The sequence below is a fragment of the Belonocnema kinseyi genome, chromosome 10 (genome assembly GCF_010883055.1).
Source record: "Belonocnema kinseyi isolate 2016_QV_RU_SX_M_011 chromosome 10, B_treatae_v1, whole genome shotgun sequence".
Lineage (NCBI taxonomy): Eukaryota > Metazoa > Arthropoda > Insecta > Hymenoptera > Cynipidae > Belonocnema > Belonocnema kinseyi.
Window position 1 is genome coordinate 99,951,779 of NC_046666.1, and position 6,202 is coordinate 99,957,980.

Here is a 6,202-nt window from a genome sequence, read left to right on the forward strand (position 1 = left end):
GGTAAGCGTTTTTACTCAAATGAGGAGCTCATAGCTGAAACTGAGGCGTATTTTGGAGACCTTCCGATCGAGTAATTTTCGGACGGTATCAAAAAGTTAGAAGATCGTTGGACTCGCTGTATCGAACTAAAAGGAGAGTATGTTGAAAAATAAAACCGACTTTAGCCAAAAAAACGTTGATGTGTTTCATTTCTCAGGGACTTATCAGACTGCCTAGTATTTCCCCTTTGACTGCTCTATGGGCTTCACTCTATTTCAAAGTGTAAAAGTGTATTCAATAAGTAAATCGAAATCCAAGGATGGCATCGGAATAATATGAATTCACGAGCATAGAGGAGATTGAAGCCCTTAGTCCTGGTGACAAAATGATGTCCCAGTGGGCACTAACTTTGGCAGCAGCTTTTGACATCGTTACGACATCTTTACCACAACTTTACGACATCCTATGTCCATGTCGTTACAGTGTTTTTACGATATCGTAAAGACATCGTTAGATCATACGGCACATTTACGAGATCGTAAAACCGCCTTAACGACATGGACATAGGATGTCGTAAAGTTGTCGTAAAGATGTTGCCAAATTTTGTGCCCACTCGGGTGAGTATTTTCTTAATGTGAAAAATATTTAACCTAAATTCTTGAAAGACGTGTTACATGATCTATACATTTTTCCAATCTTAATTCTATTTAATAAAATTTAATATTTCCTTTATTATTCTAAATTACCTTTTTTCCAATTTTTGAATCGTTCAACACGTGTTTCAAGAATGTTAGGTCACAATTTTTTAACATCAGAATATAAAAACCAATATAAAGATAAGAAAAGAAGATTTATATCACCGAAAAATTATTGCAAAAAGGGAATTTTTATAACAATAAAGGAAATATAAAGTTTTATTAGAATAGAAAATTCACATTTCTTTTATTATTATAAATTACCTTTTTTACAATTTGTAGATCGTGGAACACGTGTTTGAAGAGTTATAGGTTATATTTTTTCACATGAGAGTATATTAAATGAAATAAGGATATAAGAAAATCAGATTTTTTAGGATAGTGATATTGTAGAAAAGAGAATTTATAATAATAAAGGAAAATCGAGTTTCATTAGTATAAAGACGGGAAATATTTTTTCGAACTTGCAACGTGTGTTACATGATTTTATAATAACATTAAAAATAATAATTTCATTTGATTCATTATTTCATGGAGATCACGGGCTTCGTTGATTCTATTGATGGCATCAGGTCAGTCCAGGCTTACCAAAAATGGATCTTCAAGTGCGTCATCAACAACGATGCAGGTACAAGAATCAGAATTCTATTCTGGGGGAACGATGCCCTTTAATACACCGAAGAAGTGCGCCTAAATGAGGTTAGTGTTTTTTTTTTATATCCACAATACTTCAATATTAAATGTTATAATAAAAATTATATACTATATTATATAATAAATTATGTACGTATAAATATATATGTATATAATATAAAAATTAATGTAAAATAAAAAAAGCTAATTAATTGTGCAGATCTTGGAAATCACAGAAGGTACTATAGGCATGGCCAATCGACGGTTCAGCAATCCGAACGATAAAATTTTCCTCCACGAATTTCACGTTCAAACTTTCAGTAAAATAATTTTTCATGGGCCTCGTCGTGGTGCATTACTGGAAGAAATAAACATGTCCACAAAAACTTCATTTGCAGATATACTTTCAGTGGACGGACCAATTTGTAAGCTTCTTTTTCTAACAACAAATCATCATTAAATTATCCTTTTTTAACTATGTAATATGATCAGAGGGTTATCTCTTTTTTCGCGTTTCAGGTGTTGATGCGTACATCAAAACCGAGTTCGCCGTAGTAAAGAGAGGAAACAACGCAAGCTATGGCATTGAAGTAGTAGCTCATGAGGTGTACCAGTTATGCGTGCAGATTGCCTCCTTCATTCCATATGAAAAATTACAAAGAGGAGTTCACATTGAATTGAAAGAACACATAGATAAGAGTCGGCCAGGAAGCTCTTTCCTCAAAGTTGCTGATACACAACATATTAAAGTCAATGAGGGCAGTGCAAAACTGACACCTCGACAGCTGAAAATAGCGATTCTTGGACCGAAACCAAAGACAGAAGGCTTTCCTTCAAATATAAAAAGGGTTTATGAGCCAAGCAATGATGAAGATGAGAAAGAGACAAAACTTCATGATCAAAAGGTAATTAAAATTAATTATTTAATTTTGACAATATTTTTTTCTTATTAATATTTTAATTTTCTACAAATTCTTCGATTCCTATTCATTTTTTGAAGCTGAAATCTGAATAAATGTTATTTAAGTAATGGCATTCAAGACGGATCGTATTGTTATTTACATGCTTGCAAAGCATGTATATATAGTGAGATCTGAAGTTCAATAACTTAATCGTTTTTATTTATCGAACTTAAACATTCACATTTTTGTCACATTTAATTTTGTTCGAGTTTCATTTATTTTTTACTTTCAGTTAATATTGAGTATTCTAATATTACATCACGCTCGGTCGGTAACAACAAAATCTGTAGTGCAGTCCACTTGGTGGACTGCAAAGCATTGTTTAGATAGGAGTTTGACTAAAATTAATTAATTTTGGCAACATGAAGTAAAAAATCGTGATGTAGCTTTTCTGTTATGAAAGAAAAACCATTTATTCCATTCTTGTTGGCAATTTGAAAAATATGCGATTGGGCAATCCATCACGAGAAATTATAATTTGCCGTAATTGAGGTTATAACCTCAAATGCCGGTGAATTATGTCATTATGCTTTTCGATAATTAGTGATTTTGAGTAGTTTCATATAAAGTAAGGTTATATCAAGATTTTTAAACAAATTGATTTAAGGATTTTCAAGAGATTTTAAGGAACTTAAGAAAATTTAAAGAATGTTGGAGTTAAAAGTTTGAATTAATTTTAGTTAATTTTACAATATTTTAAATTATTTCAAAGAAGTTTAAGGAATTCAAAAAAATTCCGAGGATTTCAAGGATTTTTAAGAAATCTTACGAGGCTGTTAAGAATTTAAGTGATGTCAAGGAATTACTAGGGACTTGGCGAAATCTTAGAGTTTCTTTTTAAAGGATTTTAAAAAAATGCTTAAGGATTTACAAGTTATTTGTAAAGTTTTATGACAGTTTTAGTGGTCTTAAAGAATGCCAAGCGAGTTCTTGAAAAGTTATTTAAAGAGCTTTTAATGAATTTGAAAAAATGCAAAGATTTTATGCATTCTTAAAAGGTTTAAAGGAATTTAAGAAAATTTCAAGGATTTTAATCGACTTGAATTAATTTCAGTCAATTTCGAGAAACTTTGAATAAATTTAAATGATTGTAAAGAAGTTAAAGACATTTCAAACAAAATTCGGAGGATCAAGAAATCTTACAGGATTTCTAAGAGTTCAAGTGATTTTGAGGAATAACTAGGGACTTAACGGGACATTAAAGTTGATTTTTAAAGAATTAAAAAAATATTTCTATAAGTTTTAGTGACTTTATAGAATGTTTAGCAATTAATTTAACAGTTTTTTAAAAATATTTTCAGTTTTTGGCAAAAATTCAAAGATTTTAAGGATTGTCAAGAGATTTAAAGGAATTCAAGAATATTTTAAAGATTTTACGTGATTAAACTTAGTTTTAGTCAATTTTGAGATACTTCGAAAGATTTGAAATTATTGCAAAGAATTTGAAGGGATTTAAAAAAAATTTGAAGAAGTTTAAGTATTTTCAAGAAGTCTTATCGGATTTCTAAGAAGGATCACAGTCTTTGATCATTTTTGTTTTCTCAAAGTGCAAAAATAATTTCTTGACATCTTTGAAAAACACACTTCAAAGAACCACCAAAATTCAAAAATGTTTACCGTCAGCTATCATAAGAATTCAACCTAACCTGAATCACGGCACATTATATTTTTTCTTGATGGATTGTTGAAATCGCAGACTTCCCCAATTGCTAAAAATTATTAAAGAAATGGCTTTTCTATGTGAGAAGCAAAGACACTTCACTATTTTTCACTTACTTTCGTCTACAAAAATTAATTTTAGTCAAACTCCTATGTAATCAATGCTTTTCAGTCCACCAAGTGGTATGCCACATAGATTTCGAAGTTACGGACCAAGTATGATGTAATATTAGAATGCTCAATTAAGCGTTCATTGTAGTTTCACGACTGCATTATATCGTAATGTTTAAGGAATCTTATAATTGTTTACTTACGAAAAACGTTACGTACAATAGTGCTACGTGAGATAAAGACATTAAATTTTATGTTCTAATTTCAATTTGGATAAAACTTACACAGTGAATACATTAGTAAATTATATTGTTAACATTTCATTTCCAGCTTTACATAATAATTGAACTTCGGTATATTATACGACTACAGTACTGCGTTATATTGTAATTTTTAAGAATTTGTATTATTATTTACTTTTTAAAAACGTAATATGCAGTAGTTCTACGTGAGATAAAAGACTTATGTTTATGTACGATATTTGTACCGCAGCTGAAAAATGATTATATTTGATTTAAGTAATAACATTCACGACAGATCGTATGATTATTTATATACTTGCAAAACATGGATATAAAGTGAGATGAGCGATCGCGAATTCCGCCACATAATATTAGTTATTTGTCGAACTTAACATTTTCATGTTTGACATATTTTATTTCTTTTCGAATTTCATTTATTAGAAGTTTCATTATTCCTTCAAATTTCACATTAATAGAACTGCATTTGTGCATTATGTTGGTATCATTTAGTTTTCCAGTTTTTTCAAATGACACTTTTACAATATTGTATGACAGCATTATTGCATTAGATTGTAATTTTTAAGAAACTGAATGATTATTTAGTTAAAATTTCACATTAATAGATTGTATTTGTGCATTATGTTGGTATCATTAGTTTTCCAGTGTTTTTCAAATTCAACTTTCACAATATTGTACGACAGCATTAGTGCATTAGAATGATTATTTAGTTACAAAAAATGAGATGTACAATATTCCTATACGAGAAAAACAAATGCAGTTACATATAACAATCCCAGGTAGAAATACACCACCGGCCCAGTACTGGCCTAGTACAGCCTGCCGGAGTTCCGTTACTGGCTGGCTGTACTGTGCCAGTACTGGCTTGTAATACTTGGTGGTACTGGCGTTCCAGCACTGGCCTACTACTGACTGCGAGTACTGGGGCAGTACTAGAAAACCGCTGGCGTACGAAAATGCCGGAGTTAATTTTAAAAATAATAAAAAATTATTTAATTGTTTTAAAGACCATCCATTCATCATCATGCGACTGCATATCGTCCGAATATTATTTATAATTACAAAAATATAATTTACAAATTATTTGTTTAATCTTAACATCCACTATTTCTATAATCTAAAGATATAACAAAAAAGGTATTTGAAAAATAAATAATAATTTACTGCGAGTATTTTGTCAATACATGTTAATGGCACTGCTTAGAATGAATACATATATTATATTTTTAAACATTATATTACAAATAAAATTTCTAACGCTAAGGGGGATCGTACCTACATATCTATACCTTAATCTATCGTCTAGCATTCGGGAGTGCTAACCACTGCGCTAAACCGACAAGTTAAAACTTGGTGAAAAAGCCATCCTCATACGCTACAGTTGAGAAAAGTTAAAGCACCAAATTTTGAGCTCTCTTTTTCTAATTAATTATTATTATGCGAAGTGATGTAAATGTAAAATACACGAACTTCTAACAGGAATATCAATAAAATTATTATTAAATAAATAATTTAAATCGATTACAATTTTTTCATGGAGGTGAAACTTAGAATATTTTCCTTAAAAAAAGCAATAGAAAAAAAATGTTTTCACAGTAATTCTATAGACGATTTCTCGATATTTAAAGACACCCTGACAATATTTGTAGACGTCTTTTTTTAAGTCTATTTTTGTAATACTGTAATATTGCCGCCCCTGTCGTCAGCCAACGCATTTCTTTATTATATTTTTACACATTGTTCGATATTCGACGAATAAAATCTTTTTAGACTCCAAAAAAAGAGGAAGAAACAATAATAAGGAGATTTTACATTATGTTTCTTAGGATGCACAGATCATGCACAGAAACGTCATCACGTAAGTTTAACGTTTCCTTTAAGCTAAGTAACGCCATGCAGAAT

At 30.3% G+C, this 6,202-nt stretch overlaps 1 pseudogene; it reads left to right on the forward strand.

Annotated features, from left to right (window-relative positions):
- Window positions 1–1,206: 1,206 nt before the first annotated feature.
- The window catches only part of LOC117181290, a 34,659-nt pseudogene continuing 29,663 nt past the window's right edge, over window positions 1,207–6,202 (forward strand).